The following is an 18,740-nucleotide window of genomic DNA, read 5'->3' as shown; positions in this document are numbered from 1 at the left end:
CAAGGGACATATAAGCCTCTGCCCCAGCTGAACCACCTCTCTTGCTTAGCACATAGCCTGATCTCTGTCCATGAACACCATTAGTTTAATTACTAATAACAAAGGTGGTTGTGTGGCTTAGCCTTCTGCACGTAGAGTAGGGTTTGAGCACGGGGAAAAGAGTTATTGTTTGTGGGCAAGCTGATTACAGGAATGGGCGTTAATGATTATACATTTTGAGTGGAGAGTTTTAAGAATTCGCTGGCAGAAATATGTAGCAGCTCTGCCCACCATTTCCTTCTTCAAGACCCCCTCAGTGAAGTAGCTTACTAAATATAGATGAAGGAAGTCAATTTAGTCCCTATGGTCAGCGCAGTTCTTGCTGACATCAGGGTCACGTGACTAAGCTGTGGCTTTAACTTTCTGTTGAGACGTTTCTAGAGCCAGAGGCAGAAACAGTTTGGTGGCAACACAAGTTGCGAGAAACAGTTGCAACACAGAATATGAACTCTATCCTGACTTTTTGCTTTACTTTTAGGCAGTTTTTCTGCTAGCTTTTTGTGGTTCTGTCAATATTTGCTGAAAGCAGTAATAATAATTATGTTCAAATAAACATATGCTAGGAAAAAAATAATCTGTCCACCACTCCTTTCTTTTTCAGTGAGGATTAAACTAATCAGGGGCATTTACACACATGCTCTGGGAGGGTGGGGACAGTAGGGGGCCTTCAGTGAACCAAGGCCTTCAGTGCCTTGAACAAGTGCCTTCACTTCTTAGATTTTTGTGCATAAGGCAGGCACTACCACACAGCATCAATCTATAGCTGTGGTTCATTTATAACTACAGTTTCAGGAAACCTTAGCAAATGTATGCCCCTCAGCAAAACTGGATTTCTATAGCATATAAATGGATATCCTGGATCATTTCTGAGGCAAATCTAGATGTCCAAGAGCCACTGTAATTAAAGCACCTGGCAAATCATGTGTATCAGCATCCTCCTGCTAAAATAATGTCAGTTGGTGGCACTTTAACTAAAGCTTGTCAAACAAGCTTTAGCTAAAGTGCCCCAGCTACCATTTTTCAGTATGGGGACACTTATACACATGATGCAGGAGTCTGTTAGAATGCATTGTCATGCTCCAGCAGACTCAATTAATCAAGTCCACTCTGACGTGCTGTAATTACAGTGCATTGGAGCAGCCTCGATTCATGTATATAAGCTCCCCAGAAGTCTGACACTTCTGAATGCTTAGAAAGGTGAGAAAATACTGTTTACAGGTCAATAAAAACTAAAGCTGAACCAGGTGCTCTTAAATAAAATGAAAAGACTAAAATTAAAGAGTTGAATTGAGCTCCAAAGAAGTAGAACAGATAATTAAAAAAAAATACTTAGCAGCTATTTTCAGTATTCTTGTGTTTGTGTGGAATCATTATTCTAGGGCAGAGTTCCCAAACTTTTTCTTACTGCATACTCTCTTCCAGATTTACCAGATGCCTGCATGCCCCTACCAGCATACGGTTTATAGTTTAACCCCTTAAATGCCTGTTATTTTTACAACAAAAAGTAAAACCTACCATTATGAGATTTCTCCTGTGTACCCCAGAGATGTCTTGTGCAACCCCAGGGGCATGTGTGCCACAGTTTAGGAACCCCTGTTCTTGGGTAATGTAACATTTGCTCTTTTAGTACACTGAAGGCCAGCTGCTATTTTTCCCTCAAGATATCTATGTGATGATGGCTAGAAAATGATATTTAGAGATTTACCTTTAGGAATTGGCTTGTAGGTAGTGTAGATATTGAATTAGAAAAATGGTCCAGGGCAACAGCAAAGGTTAATTGGTTTCTAAAGGCCTGCTTGTGACAAAGTTTCCTTCAAGGCCTACTGTGTCTGAAGCCAGCAGATACACAGGCTGGGAAATTTACACAGTGTTCCTTAAAAACATTAACAGTGTACCCATAACAGAGATAAGAAGGCTAGTTCACAGAGACCAGCTACAGAGCCCTTGGGATTTCCAGTTTTGGTGGAGAGACAAATTAGGAGGCTGGGGCATGCCCAAAATAATACACCAGTAAATAACCAAATTAAGATGTGTGCATGTGATGGGTTTGGGAAACCCATCATTTGCACACAGGAATATGTCAGAAATATGCAGACAGAACAGAACGTGAACATTATGATGGCCACAGGGAAACCAATCAATGGTACCTAGATGAAAAGTAATCAGGATGGAAAAGAATACAAAAGGAGGGATTTTAGAACAGCAAAGGGTCCCTGAGGTGGGAATCTGAGGTCACCATGGACTGGGGGGCACACCACCAGCCCATCGTACCCACCATACTGCGTGGGGTGGGCCTTGGACCTCAACCTCCAGGCTACTGACATCTGACCTTCAAGAAAGAACCACAGGGTGAAGTTTGTGTATTTCCCCCTGTAAACCCTAGGACCATTAGATATAGAATTGGGTGGCAGTGGGAGGGCAGGGGATATTTTGTTTGCCTTGCCTGTATTATTCTTATCTGCTATCACTGTGTATCAATAACATTTGCCAATTATCAAATGGAATAAATCGTGGTCAGTCTGAGAGTTTGGGTTTGCCTGGAACAAGGTACCTGGGTCATAAAACCCATGCCAACATTTGATACTTATATAGCTGATATCCATCAAAGTTACTAAAGCTATTTCAGTTTCACCCTTCACAACAACTTGAATTGCAGTAAGATGTCTAAGTTCCTTGCACATCTCCATTTAAGCCCTCAGCACATCTAGACTTGCCTCAGAAGTGATCCAGGACATCCATTTATGCTCCATAACAATCCAGCTTTGTTGTTGAGGGGCATAGATTTGTGAAGATTTCCTGAAACTCTAGTTATAAATGAACCACAGCTATTGATTAATGCTGTGTGGTAGTGCTTACCTTTTGCACAAAAATCTAATTGGTTCTGGGCCCACCTCACTGTGAAGTGGGTTTGAACTAGCTCTCCTGCACCCCAGGAAATCATGCTAAGCACCATGCTACTGAGTAGGCAAGGTCAAGGGTATTCTCAAAGGCTCCTGTGACAGGCCCTCAGCCTAGTCAAGAGGAAAATATTGATGGAACTAGAAGAACAAGTAAAAAGCAGCCCAACGCTGTAGGATAAGGAGAGAGGAATCTTTTGTTCTCAATGCTAGTTATGCATTTTATAATAAATAGTTATTGATGAAAATGAATTATACAGCATGGGAACAGAGACATGGTGAAATTGGAAAAATCCAACCACTGGTCTTTTGGAAGAGGAGGGGTCTGTGTTTACATTATACTGAAGTTATACAGCTCTCTCTTAGGTAGACACACTGGTTCAGGTAGATATCTTTCTGTTATGTTACCAGAAACAAACTATATCATGACAGGACAGAAGCATCTCTGACTATACTAAGGCTTTCAAGTGACAGGAACAAGACTGGCATGCTTCTTGGGTGAGATAAAATGTGTTTCTGGAGAAAATTAGGATCTTCCTTTGGAAGCACACTATGTTCTCCACTGAAAGAACAGGAAACTACCAGTGAGATAAGATCATCTCCCCTTCCTTGAGCATGGTTCACAAGGTTGTCAACCCAAGACAGTTTTTTTTTACTGACATAAGGTTTTACTGACATATTTTAACTAACGTGTTTTACATAATATAAATGTAGTTCTTATGCCAGACCCTGTTTAAGACCTAGGTTCAAACCATAGTAAAAGAGTTTGGATATCACTAAAAAGTTTGTAGATTATAAGTAAAAGAAATATATTCTCAGATTGGCAACCCTATTTGACTGCAGCAATGGTTTTAGACCATGCTACCTCTAGCCTAGGAACTGGATGAAGCACATTCAAATAAGAGTACTTGGAGAAAAATCCTGCTTTAAGAGTGTAACCTGTACAATTTATAGGTGAGATTATATGACATGAGGTCTCAATGACATAGGAGAACTCTTGCAGTTATATTTTCCAAAAAATAATAGAAACTAATGTGACAACCTTAGTTATTATGCTGTAATACCACAGATGTAATATGAGAGAATGTGAAAAGAATTAAAGCAATTTGAAAATGGAAAAAAAGAAATAAATGTTTTGCAGTCACATTTTTCAAAATGAAATACTTTTTTGGTATTTTGTTTAGTATTTGGCAATTTGGTTGATAATTGAAAATATAATTGAAATCTATTATGAAAAATTTAAATTCAGTTGAAATCAAATCTGATGAGAGAAACTTGTTTTAAAAAAATGTTCTTACCAGTTCTAATTCCCTTCCTTCTTGTTTCCTTTGCTTCCTTACCTAGTTTCCATAATATTCATTAATGTTAATTGACAAAATTGTAAAAGGTCCATTTTTTCATGATTTTGTTCATTTTTAATTTTTATGCAATAGACAAAATGTGAAATATTGAGGAAAACGTACTTTCTATTGTTCAACCAGCTTATCTCATTGATATGACTCTTTAGGGAGTTTTTCAATTATTCCATATAAAATACACTACAATGTTGTATGCCAGAGTGACTCCCAGGTACAAGAGTGACAAGGATAGGATCCTAATCCTTTGGGTGCTGGCTGCTCTGTTTTCACCTGTAGTCATTTGATTTGCATAGGACTTGTAAGTGCGTAACACCTTTCTAAAATGAGTTTTACAAACACATAGCCTATGTATATCTTTGTTTTTATGTGGCAACTGGTTTTCTTTGGTCAATATGAAATGCCTTTTGGCACAAAGGGACATGATCATTAGCTGTGAACATGGTTATCTTACAAGTAAAATCTGGTCCTAAACCATTTCAGACTGTATTTTTAAGACATGGTAAAATGGATCTGTAGTAGGCCTGTGCGAATTCCTTCAGATTCGGCCTATTTGGGGGACAGTGATTCAATTCAGTGATTTGAAACATTGTCCTGAATCAATTTGGCTGAATCTGATTTGGAGATTCCCCTGCCCACTCTCAATGGCTGCCCCACCCGCTCTCCCAGCTCCCAACTCTTTAAAAAAAAAAAAGCCTGCACTCATCAGCTTCTGCAAGGCAGAGCGGCAATCCCCACTACCTCATACCATGTTGGGGACTCTGCCATGAGCTCCTAGCCCCCATCCACTCTCCCAGCCCCCCTATGGCTGCCCTGCCATGAGCCCCCCAGAAGTCCTGCGGCCATGGCAACAGCTGGTGAGTTAAGGCTTTATTTTTTTAAAGGCTGGGAGTTAGGGCTGGGCGAGGCAGCCATGGGGGTGCTAGGAGAGTGGGCAGGGGTTGGGGGCACTCAGGAAGGCTGAGGGAACAGGCAGGGGATGGGGCCTGGCAGGGGTCCCCCCATGGTCCCATCCTGCCTCCTCCAGCCCCACCTGCCCTGACCCCTACTTATAAGCAAAAATTTTTCTTAATTAATTCAGACAGATTGGAATCGATATGGGCCTTTTAATTGGTCACCTGATTTGATTTGGATTTGGAGATTTGGCTACTGAAATGGGCAGAATCTTCTCCAAATTGAATCAGCACCTGAAGCTTTGCACAGCCCTAATCTGTAGTTGTCTGCCAATTTATCACTCAGTAAAAAGGCAGTCCCTTCAGGATTAAATAGTTCTTGTTTATTGTTATGATGTATTTCGAAGGAAAAAGCATTTCAGGGAAAGCTGAGATATCCGAGGCTGTAGTTATTGTGTCTTGGAAGGTATCAGTCACTTGATACTATTTACATCCACTTTAGCATTTCTAAGCCTATCAGTTTCAAACCAAATACACCCTCATTGTTTAAACATATTATTGTGAAAGGAAGATAGGAAGCATTTGATTTAAAATTTAAAAATAAAACACAAATGATTTCAAGTAATTCTGGGGTCCTTGCCAATCTCATAACTCATAGTTTCACATTGTTTCATTTAATATTCATAACATCTGTCTCTGCAGATACACAGGAATATAGAACAGGATCTAATAATGACATAAAATATTTGCTCATGTCATTGTTAGTATAAGGGACTGATGAAAAAAGTATAATTGACAAATAATGTTTCCCACTCACAACATAAGTAGGAAAACTCATATTTCAAGTTCATTTATTTGAATATGTCTGAAGGGAGAAAGATGGTACTGACTACACAGAAAAACAGGGAAGGAAAATTAGGTCTTGCATTTCAAAATGCTGGCTGTCATTTTTAAAAGCAGAATAAGGAAGACTGGAAAAAGGTATATAATTGTTAAAATCTCCTTTCTTCAGGAAAGGATCAAAGTTTACGATATTTATTTGACTGTAAGATGTCCCTGATTATAAAACAACCTCCCAATAATTAGATTCTATAGATGAAAAATTTATAAATTCGATATTATTTTCTGGGTATAGAATCTAATTTTGGAGGGTTGTTTTAAATTTGTCCCCTCCCACTGCTACAACAGGAAAAATTTTTTTGAGGGTCTTTGCCCTCTGTCCCTCCTGCTTCTTTCCCCTGCACCCCCTTTCACCCTCCTTACTGTCAAACCTACTCATGCTGAGCTCATGGAAATAAGGAGCAAATTTGAAATAACTTACCTTGAATAAACATACCTGTAATAAGTTGCCTATAGTACCAATAGATGTAGTTCATCCGGACTTGATACATTTTATCTTTTTTGAAGCTGCTGCAGGTTTTATCACGGGTACTTTGGGGGTCGGACTTGATGATCTACAAAGTCCCTTCCGACCCTACTTCTATGATTCTCTGGCTTCTACTTCATAAACACACTTTTAAGTAGCACTTTGGCATCTACTTATGTATAAAAGAAATATTACATTTTTCAGTCCAATTCTGAAGGTTTATGATTTAGTGTGTAGTTCATTGGGCTGGGCCACAGCAGTTTCAATACCATTTTAAGCCATGGTGACCCCACAGTTTAGCACTGCTACGTGTGTGTATTAACTGCAGATCCTCCCTGACAAAGGATTCATGTTCTAATTAGCTCCACCCATGACTGGAAACTGGTGTTCTTGCAATGAATCTGGGGCCCTCCAAAAATTATATGCAGATGAGGTGTAGGGTAACCTGATCCAGCTTCACCTCATGGAGGGTGGGGCCACACTAATCATATGACAGGTTGAGAAAGGGGATGACACAATTCTGGGTGAACTGTTTGGGGCCCTGTTTGGTGATGTTTGCCAGCCATTTAAGGCTGGTAAAGATACAGGAATCATGAAATGGGAAAGAAAGGCACAGCTCAACTATGGGCGTGAAGAGGAAGTCAGAATGTGTTCAATGTAGTGGCTCACCATGACTTTAAATTAGTCAGTGCTGAGAGGGACTGAGCTCAATGGACTCTACCAGGTATCTTATTCAGATGGGTTGCATCAACCCATCTTTGTGGCTAAGAATGCGCTGTGTGGCTGCAAGCTGCACGCCAGAACCTGGCAGCTGCGCCACAACGCTGTCCAGGACCGCCTGGTGTGAGCCATCCCGGCCGGGGGGGGGAGATCTCCGTGAACCGCACCGTCCTGGGCTGCAAGAGCCAGGTGCACCCCGACATCGTCGTCACGGACCACGAGGCCAAGAAGATCATGATGGTGGACGTCACCATCCCCTTTGAGAACCGGCGCCAAGCCTTCACTGACGCCCAGGCTTGCAAGCAGGAGAAGTACGCCCTGCTGGCCAACACCCTGAGGGGCCGCGGCTACGACGTGATGGTGGACGCGCTCATCATGGGGACACTCGGAGCCTGGGACCCCAGCAACGAGAGCGCCCTCCACGCCTGCCATGTTTCCCGCCGCTACGTCAAGCTGATGCACTGCCTCATGGTGTCCAACACCATCCGCTGGTCCCGTGACATCTATGTGGAGCACATCACGGGCCACCACCAGTACACCAACCCCTCCAGACGAGCCACCGCCGGAGGACGCCGCCCCCTGAACAGCCCCCCCGCTTCACTTCGCGTCAAGAGGATTTCGCCACCACGGACGACCCCGCCCCACCTGAAGAGGACCCCCGTGATTGGACTTTATGGACTGAGACACTCTCTCCGAGCCACTTTCTCCAACATTGCAGACCACTGTAACGGGTATGTGTGTATCTATCTCCTTTCCCTCTCAGCGTCGCGACCCCCCCTCCCCTTCCCCCTTCCCACAACCTCCCACCCCCGGGCTTAGTTGGCTAACATTGTATCATATGTAACCTAGTCGCGTTCCCCTCCTCTCCCCCATCCCTCGATTGTTAGTCCCTCGCTCGGGTGCTTTGTATTTCCATCTCAGTTTTGTCATCTTTTTCCTGGATTCCCCATCCAAAACATCTACTAATAAAAGTCAATCTGTTTTTGGTCCCAAGGGGTGTCTGGACTGGTTCTGGCCCTCCTGGTGCCAGCCTGGTATTGCAGTAACTCCAGACCTGGTGCCAGTTACCTGCAGAAGGAACATCCTCCATTTTTTAAGGGTCATACAAGACAAAAAGTTCTCATCAGTGTGTTTGCCTATTATGGGCCATGTACCTTATAGTCATGCTCAGTGTTGTTTCATTTAATCAATTTCATAGGTGGCTTCTATGACATAGCACATGCTGCTTTTAGCAGGAGTTCAAAGATAGATGATGTGTTTAAAGAAATTTCCTATGCAAATGTAAGAAGCAGAGCTTTTTCCGATTCTAATTTGGGGAGGGGTCCTTGTCTTATAGTTGAGTAAACATGCTAAATCTAAAGTAGCGTTTAATGCTTGAGAACCCAAACCCCAAACTAGGATGCTCACAGTAAATTATCTAATCCCTGAGCTGGTGATCTTAATACTATACTTGGGCATCAATCACTGATTTAGACAAGTGATTGTAGATACCTAAATCAGCATCTAGGTATCTAAATGAGGTATTTAGATCCCAGAACAGATAAACTACCTAAATTTAAGTATCCAAGTTTGATCATTAGATTTTAGTTGATAAATATGGCTTTGAAAATACTGATGGGTAACAAGGCAGAACTCTTGTTGACATCCCCTAAATCCATTCATTTTTATGAAAAGAGGAAGATTGTGACCAGCAATTTCACTCCTCTCATACACTGTAAATCTCTACAATAAAAGGCCTGCCTGCAGAAGTCAGAGCTGTCTCACAGGATGTCCCAGGACTATTGAATGAACTGCCACAGGAAGAGGTGCCATTTACAGAATTCTTCACCTTTGACTCTAAACACAAAGGTTAACGTCTTCTCACCTTGTCTGACAGAAACATATTACATATACACATGTGTAGAAATGCAAAGTGTGAAAAATCTAATCTGAAATATTACATAGTACACTTCTCTCCTCCAGAGGAAATGATAGAAGGGCCAGCACATGATACATGGTAATTAGCAAGAATTCTGCTTTTCTCTGCTAAAAAATCCAAAATTCGATGATAAAAAATGTGAGTCTTTGATTAAAAAATCCCAAATCCATGTTTTTCAATAATTAAAATGAAACACCACTATACATATAGGTATTAGTTGAACACAAAGTTTTATTTATATATTTACAATTTAAAAGTAATTTGGAAGGCTACCAGTGACTCAGTCGTTAAAATAAAATTAATTCTAAATACCTATATATTTTGGCATTTGATTTTGATTTTTTAATCATGGAAAGTCACCAGGATGCAGGTCCAATTGTGGCTGTGCCCCCACCGCTTTCTGCTGCTAAGCATCCCTGATATGCTGGTCCCCTCATTCCCAAGCTGTAGCCTCCTGCCCTGCCAGTGTCCTTCATTCCCAACCTACAGCCCCTCTCTGCATTCTGCCTCAGATCTCCCTGATAAGAAGAGATTTCATAGATTTCATAGACATTAGGGGCTGGAAGGGACCCCAAGAGATCATCGAGTCCAGCCCCCCCACCATAGGCAGTAAGTCAGCTGGGATCTAGTGACTCCAGCAAGAAATAAATCCAGCTGGTTTTTTTGAAGGAATCCAGAGTAGGTGCTTGCACCATCTATGGGAGGAGTTGTTCCACACTCTGTCCAGTCTAAATCAGCCTTCCTGGAGTTTATGGCCATTAGACCTTGTTATCCCTTGGGGAGCTCTGGTGAATGGATGTTCTCCCAGGTCCTGATGTACCCCTCTTATAAAGTTGTAGGCTGCCACCAATTCCTCCTTGAACCTTCTCTTCTCCAGACTGAAGAGTCCCAAGTCCCTCAGCCTCTCCTCATACAGCCTTCCCTCCAGGCCTTGAATCATATGAGCAGCTCTCCTCTGCACTCTCTCAATGTTCTCCAGATCCATCCTGAAGTAGGGGGCCCAATATTGGATGCAGTACTCCATCTGCGGTCTCACCAGGGCCAAGTAAAGTGGGAGGATGACTTCCTTGGTTTTGTTTGAGATGCATTGGTGGATGCACATCCAAGTTTGGTTAGCTTTGCCAGCCACTGCATCACATTGGTGGCTCATATTCATCTTGTGGTCAATCAAGACCCCTGAGTCCCTTTTGGTCATGGTGCTAGCAAGCATAGCACTGCTGAGCCTGTACGTATGCTGAGGGTTCTTCCTACTGAAGTGCAGCACCTTGAATATCTCTGCATTAAAGGCCATCTACTTTTGGTCAGCTGACCTTGAGAGTGTGTCCAAGTCAGCCTGTATGCCCAGCCTGTCCTGTGCTGTGAGGGCCCTCCCCTATAATTTTATATCGTCTGTGAAGTTGGCCAGTTCACATCTGACTCCTGAATCTAGATTATTGATGAAGATGTTAAAAAGTACTGGCCTGAGTACCGACCTGTGAGGTACTACACTGGTAACACTGTGCCACGTTAATTTGCTCCCTTCAAATAGTACTCTTTGGGTCCAACCCCATAGCCAGTTGCCTAGCCATCGGTCTGTATAATGATCTAGGCCACAGTTCCGCAGCTTAACCATGACGACATCACGGGGAACTAGGTCAAAGGCCTTCTTGAAATCTAGATTAATGACGTTCACATCATCTCCCTTGTCCAGGGCATATGTTACCTGGTCATAGAAGGAGATGAGGTTAGTCAGGAAAGAACTGCCAGTCACAAAGCCATGTTGGCTGGTATTCAGAAGCCTGCCTTCCATTAGTCTGGTGTTAATGGATCTCTTGACAGTTTTCTCCATAATTTTTCCAGGGAGGGACATCAGACTGATTGGTCTATAGTTCCCCAGCTCATCCTTCCTCCCTTCCTTGTGATAGGGACCACGTTGGCTCTTTCCCAGTCATCTGGGACCTCACATGAGCACCATGTTTTTTCAAATATCCCTACCAAGGGAGATGCAATGATGTCTGCCAGCTCTTTCAAGACCCTTGGGTGCATTCTGCCTGGGCCCATGGACTTGTGATTGTTCAGTTTTTCAAGGTGTTCCCTCACCTCACCCACATAAATTTTGGGCCTGTCACCTGCTCCCAAATTGGTTTGTGCCATTCCTGGCAGTGTGATTCTCATGGGATGGTGAGAAGCCAATGAAAAAATGTCATTTGGGAGATTGGCCCTTCCTTGGGCATCTGATGTCAATTGCCCTATTGGATCTCTCAGGGGCCCAATACTGCCTTTGTCTTTTTACTACTTCCCACATATCTAAACAAGGATTTTTTTCTTGTCCTTGATCCTTGAAGCAAGCCTATCTATTTGGCAGCGATGGGGCTGTTTGGGATGCAGTGGGGGGGAGAGTCCAGATGTCCAGGCTCCCAGCACACCCCCGCTCTAACCTCCCCATCCCCATGCCCCTCCCAGAGTTGGCAGGAAACCCAGGCTGTCTGGCTGGCAGCCTGTGTGTGCTGTTGCTGGGGGCTGATCTCATTTGAATCATCACTGCCTAGAACTCCTGGGACTGGTGTTTGGAGGGTGAGGTGGCCCCAGACCCCTCAGTCCCCCATTCCTTGCCTCCAGTTGCATCATATTCCCACATTGATCCTGACACCTACTGGTTTCCCTCACTCTTACTCACAGCCCCCTACCTCCCCCAGCCTTGCCAGAGAGGGCCCCCACCCTTTTGAGACCCCCCCCCGCTTTCTTCTACCTCCAGCCCTCCAGGCCCTACTTTCTTCAAAATCTGAAGGAAGCAAAGTGAGTCTGAATCATCCCTGGCTGGTCTCAGATTCTCTGGCCCTGCCCCTGCCTCTCCCACCTCCCTCTCCCCCTTCAAACAGGGATTAGGGTTTTTGCAAGCAGCTCATTGCAGGATGGAAGTCTACTAGCCTAAAGAGAGCTGTCTGCAAAAGGGAAAACCCACAGTTTTCTGCTCAAAAGGGAAAAAATCCACATTTTTCTCCTTTAAAGGGGGAAAATCTGTGTTTTCCCACAGGAAACAGAAAACCTGGATTCCTGGTAATTATATTGCTGAAATGTGCCTGGAGACTATTATAATCAGTATAGTACAAGGATCTAGTTATAACAACATTAACAGTCATTGAGAGAATCTGTATTAGTAGAATGCACTATCAAAGTAAATTATTGGTAGAAGTATTACAGTTCCACTAATGCCTATGAAGAAATCAGTACTGTACAAATGTAATTTCAACTGGTGTTGTAAAAGTGCTCTTAAGTGAATCTGGCTCTTGTAAGATTAAATGATAACAGCATTTGCTTGAGCAAGGCAAGGTATAGGCATGTACTGGACAAGCAATCATTTGATCAGTTGTATCTCAGCTTTGAAATACAATACTCCTTCTGTTTCCAAATATACCAGCAAATCCAGATTAACCATCTTGAATATTTAATTTTTTTTATCCTGCGTATAAAAAAAATCTTATGCTGCCTTTCAATATAAGTTGTACATAGATACATATCTTGGAAAATCATGTATGTATGTACTGACAGGAGAAAGGGAAACATGAATGAAAATAACAACTGAGCAGAGTTACGCTTGAGTAAAATTTATTGCTTCAAAGTTATTGCTGCCCTGCTACACATAAAGAAAGTATGACATGAAGCTGCTCTTGGCAGCTATAAATAATCTGAATGTTGGGCTTCCAAGACTGAAAAACAAAGCTGGGCCCAAATCATAACCTTTATATCTGAACAACTCAAACTACAAAATAGTTCAAATGCTGAACCCTGATCCATATACAAATCATACCAAATTAAAGGACCCATCAAGAATGAAGCCCCAAATTAAGACTTACATACCATTTAGATTAGACATTGATAGTATCTCAAAGAATCATTTTGACTAAGCAAGATAAATTTTGCTCTGGTTACATGGTCTGTAAATTGTGTTCATGGAATTTCCAACAGGCATAATTATACTCATTCTTTTTAACTATCAATCTAACAACCATTGTATTATTTCTGAAATAATCAGTTGTGTGAAATATACTGATTTATTCTACATCACAGTCTTTTGCATTAGCCGTCAGTGAAGTAACTTAGGGAACTGACAGTCATGCAGCTCTGTGCTATAATGCATAGTGCTTTACAGGAAGCACCATGAGTTAGCAATACCCCTGACCCAACAGATGTACACTATTGTGCCAAGGAGTTGGGGATCGAGCTCCAGTTTAGAGCATCTGTGTGTCTGTATCCTCTCTCTCCTAGCTCTCCATCCCCCACTCTCCCAGCTCTGGTTTTGTCTTCAGGGTGGGAGGGTGGAGAAGGCAGGGAAGGGAGCTGTGTTTGGGGTTTGCCCAGCCTGTGCTGGAGGGTAAGGCAGGTGGATTGGAGTCCTGCACTTCTTATTTTGCACCAAGAGCATTTCAGAGGATGGAGGACAGGCATACACTTAAAAAGTTTCCATCTAAATAGCAAAATTTGTACAAATGCGTAATAATAACTTAGAGAAGTGGTGCTCAATTGTTTGGCCCTGCAATCCAAATGAATGGCACAGGGTCTGCCATGAGGCTGGATCAGATTCCATGTGCCAGGATTGGGCCCTGCATTGTCCTCACCTGGCCTTGTATGCCTTAATTAGGCTCCACATAGCCTCAGCTGGTTCCCATGCACCAGGATTGGGTCTGGGGCCCTGCACTTTTCCGATCTGGCTCTATGTACTTGGATTGGGCCCTGGGACCTTGTACTGACTCTGCATACTGGAATTGGGCTCTGTGTGCAGAGACTGGGCCTTCAGGATTTGTGTCACCCCTTCTCAGCCCTGTGCATTGGAATCAGGCTGCACTACCCTATCCAGCTTGCAGGGCTCCCTATAGCAGTGACAATGCTTCCCTGCTGCCAAATTTTCTGACCCCTGGGAAGACCCATGGATTCAGTGATATAATGCTAAGGACTGGATCTAGCCCACAGGCCAGGAGTTAAGAACCCCTGGCTTAGATCCAAAATCAGCCTTGTTAAAGTATTTATTTCTGTGTATTTTTTGCAGTATTTAATAATCAGTCCTTTCTAAACAACTACATTCCTTAATATAGAGAAATTAAGCTAGATGTTTCATTAGAAAACACCACTGTGAAAATTCCACTTTCTGATTCTATTTGGTCTGCATGTCATAGAAATATCATCTGTTTTGTATATACAACTTATGTATTAAAATATGTATTATATACATATGTGGTCAAAAATATAGCCAAAAAGCTTACATGTCTTTTGAATTACAGAGAAGAATAGAAAATATGTTCTACACCAAAAAGTAGTTTAATGCTGTCATCTGAACAAGCTCCATTTAATTACTACCCTTTTCAAGTAACCATTACTCATCAGGGTGACTTCGTTTATTTCAATTACTAGATGCAGTCTTTAATCCAAAGAGTTGCACCCTGAAAAAATATTATTGATGGTGTCCCTATTTATGGAGAATAGGGGGACCAGAAAGAAAATTTATGACTTGAAGACATAGGAGGAGAGAGATTTGGCTGGGGTGATATTATCCTGGCACCTGTTTCTGCCCGGACAGGGGGTCAGACCCGATGATCTGTTTAGGTCCCTTTTGACCCAAGTACTATGAGGAAAATAAAACTTAACTCTGACACATAGTTGGTTGCAGCCACCATTATTAGTCTGTAAGTGTAAGACCCTCATTTTCTTCCTTTGCCTTTTCCCTTATATAATTCAATCTATGTAGAAACTGCACATTTAATTATGGTTGTTTTTTAGTTTCCTTCCCCAGCCACCCTAAGCACTCTCCTGCTTTCTCCCCCTCCCATTCTGAGACAGCACCAGAGCTAGGAGAGTGGGGGTCAGACTAGAGGAAGAGGCTGAAGGCACAAGCCTCTCTCACTGGATCAGCTCCAGAGTGGAGCTCGATCCTCCACCTTTCCAATCCAACAGCGAATGTCTGGTGGGTTGGGAGGGTCAATCTAGCTCAGTGGTCACCAATGAGTTCATTTTGATTGACTGGTGGATGACAGAGCCTCTTGAAGTCAATCCTGGGCTGAGGGAGCTGAATGCATGTGTGTGCTCCCACCACCAGCCCACTAGGTGGGTTGGTGGGGGAGAAAAGGGGTGGAGGCCCCAGAGGACATTTGTAGCAGAGCTTGGAGCACAAATCCCATTCTGCAGCAGGATCTGCCTCCGCTGTGCACAGATCGGGGGGGGTTCATGCCCCCCCAATGCAGGGTAGTGCTCGCAGCTGCAGCAGCTCTGAGGTAGGGAATGGGGCAGGGGGAGGCCCTGCACAGCTGGCATAGGGCAGGGCATAGAGGCAAAACTGGCTCACCCAGGGGACATGGGGAGGGGGGGCACACAGCCTGGGAGGCATGGGGGAGTGTGCCCCCAGATCTGCATGCGGGAAAGGGTGGGCTGTGGGCTAGGGTCAGGGCAGTGCCAGTTCTTCCAGGTTGAGCTACGGCAGTGGCAGCACTGGGAACAAGGCTGAAGTGGGAGCATAGCTCCCCCAACTGCCACTCCTAGCACTGGTGCTGCCCACCCCAAGTGCAAGTGTAGGCCAGGCCTGGTGACAACAGGCCAGTGCAGCCTGCCCCTCACACCCCAGGGCTTGGGGGCTGGCAGGCATGGGGGAGGGCAGGCTGCAGCTGTGGGCTGGAAGGCTGTCAGGCTGTTCTCTTTGCCCTGGCCTGCACTTGGACTTGGGGTGGGTGGCACTGGTGCTGGGAGTGGCTGTTGGTGGGGCTATGCCCCCCCACTGTGCCCTCATTCCCAGCACTGCTGCCACTGCAGCCTGGCTGGGAAGAGCCAGCACTGCTCTGGATGCAGCCTGCAGATCCAGGGGCATGCACCCCCCCCCACCATGCCCTCCTGGGCTGAGTGCCTCCCCACCCCATGCAACCCTAACCCTAACCCTCCCCTCTCCTCTCCCCACAGACTTACCATGCCAGGCCGGGGGGGGGCGGGGGGAGGGAGAGGGTAGATCTTTGGTTCCTTTTAAATTCCTAAAGTGATCACTGACCTAAAAAGGTTGGACACCACTGGTCTAGCTCATGGCACTTTCTGTGAAGCACCATTAGTTAGGCTGGGGAGCTGCATGTCTGTCTGCACCCTATATGAGTGCCACCCATCCCCCCCTCCCAGCCCCTGGCTGCACAGTGTTAGCACTGCAAGATCTCCACTCTTCAGGGCCTCAGGATTCAAATGTCAGTACATGTGACTCTGTGTACATTTTTCCACCATGAGAACAAATTTGGGAGAACTCTCCCAGATTATTTGACTGTTTTAAGAAGCCTTAGTACACTTATTGTGCTTGTTCATATACCAATAGTGGCATGTGCAATCAAGGGTAGCATTTAAGAAACAAAAATTTCATGCTACATGTAGAGCAAGATGAGCTATGAGCAATATAGATTTTAGATACTTATTCAATCTTTGTTTACTACATCTATCTGATATCCTCTGATCTGAAGACTGGACCAAATTTCACGGCTTTGCATACCTTGCTGGCATTTAAGAAAATCAAATAGGGTACAAAGGCAGAATTGTCTGATGTTAATATTTCCCCTTTTAGTTTCATATGAAACAGGGAAAACCAAAAATAAATTAAAGAAAGGCTAGATTTTGAGTGAAGTCATTCAAAGTTGTAATTGTATTAAGACAATATCACTAAATGCACATCTTGTACTTTTAGTAGTATACCAAGTTTCTTCATTGTTCAAAACTCCTTACCCTGGTATATTTTTAATTTTGTTTTCCCTTGGGCACTAAAAAACATTTTTTAATATGACAAACCTTAAGTATTTAAATGAAAAAAGTGTGCATATAGAACTGTTTTTTTCTGCATCCATTCATTCTTTTATTCATACAAATCCATTGACCATTAGACATCAAACCTAAAAATGTGGCTTCAATTTTTCATGGAAAAAAACTACAGGCACTTTTACACATGCTCTACAAGTTGGGGTGGAGTTGGGGCACACTTATTTAGAGTGGCTCCAAGTGCTTTTGGAATTAAAGCTCTACCATGTCTTCTGTATCAACATCTTTATATTTAAAAATGGTGGTGGGGGCGCTTGAACTAAAACTTGTTTGACAAGGTTTAGTTCAAGTGCCCCTGCCACCATTTTTAAGAGTGGGGACACTGATACATGAGATGCAGAAAGCTGCTGGAGCATTGCAATTGCCACACTCCAACAGACTCGATTACTTGAGTCTGCTCCGATGTGCTGGAATTCCAGCATGTCAGAGCAACCTTGGCATTTCAGTATATGTTTCCTCTGCATTTGTGCATGTTTGTCCACCAATATTTTAATATTTCTCTGGGGGTATTTTGATTCTAGAAAATGCGCTTCTGGCTGGAAAACTAGTAAGAAGAATTCTGAAAGAATTCTGATTGTATATTCTTAATATTAGTACAGTAAAATTGGAAGGAAGTCTGCATAATCCTAAGGATTTGTCATATAATTAGCTAGTAGTTAGGTGATATGACTTCTGAATACTAAATTAAGTTAGAAAGAGCTGGAGTAAGTAATTAAGAGTTGAAGACCTGCCAGTATTATGAAGACATGCCAGGAAATAAATTCGTCAATTGGGTATTGAATATGGGTTAACATACAGCTTATTCTGAGAATATGGGAGAATATGGGTTAACATACAGCTTATTCCAAGAAGTACATGTTCACAAATTAACACCGTCTTTTTATTTAGTGGACATTCAAGTGGATTGCACTAACAGTCAGGGCTGTCCTGGAGGGGTGGAGGCGAATTGGGGCAACCGCCCTGGGCCTCACGCTTTGGGGGGGTGGTCCTGTGGAGCATGGTGGAGTAGTGGCAGCACAGAGCTGGGCAGAGCAGCAGCTCCACTTCCAACTGCTCGCTTTCCCCCTCCTCCCACACCCCGCCCCCCCGCCTCCAATGCCACCACTTCCAATGCCAGCAGCAGCTTCTTCAGTCCAGGGCCGTGGGATCACAACAGGGGCCCCACATGGGCTGATATGCCCCAGGCCCTGCACCCTGCTCGGGTCAGCCCTGCTAACAGTACTTTATAGGTGAGAGTGATCAATTTTACTGTTAATTACAGTGTCAGATTCAAAGAGCTCCAGTAATATGAACATTGTACAACAAAATTTGCAAAGATTATCATTATGAAGGAAAACTGGAATGGTTCTTCTGGACAGGATATAAACAGGCTGAGGGAGTAGTAGAGCCATGACTTCAGCTTGGCCTATTTGTTTGGATTTTCTCCTTGACCAAAACACAGGCATAAAGGACACAAAACTTTGTGAAGAATTTGTCCTGTTGTTCTATTTTATGTTCAGTTTACAATTTCCAGTTGAAGCTTATAAATCCATAAATGAAAAATACCTGATAAAGTACCAGCCATCATACTGTTAGAAATAGAATATTGTTAGAAATGTGCATCTTGCATCTTGCACCTGATAAGAAAGAAATACTGCCAAGGACTTTTTCTTTCTCAGCCTTGCCACAGCCTTTCTCATGCTAATTGCAGTTTCTCCCCCTCACCTGCCTTAAGTCTTTCTCATGCGGATTGCAGGAGCCAAAATTCAA

Source organism: Crocodylus porosus, unplaced genomic scaffold, assembly GCF_001723895.1.
Source record: "Crocodylus porosus isolate Cpor-Errol unplaced genomic scaffold, CroPor_comp1, whole genome shotgun sequence".
Classification (NCBI taxonomy): domain Eukaryota; kingdom Metazoa; phylum Chordata; order Crocodylia; family Crocodylidae; genus Crocodylus; species Crocodylus porosus.
The sequence above is the reverse complement of the archived record's forward strand: the minus strand, read 5'-3'. Positions refer to the sequence as shown.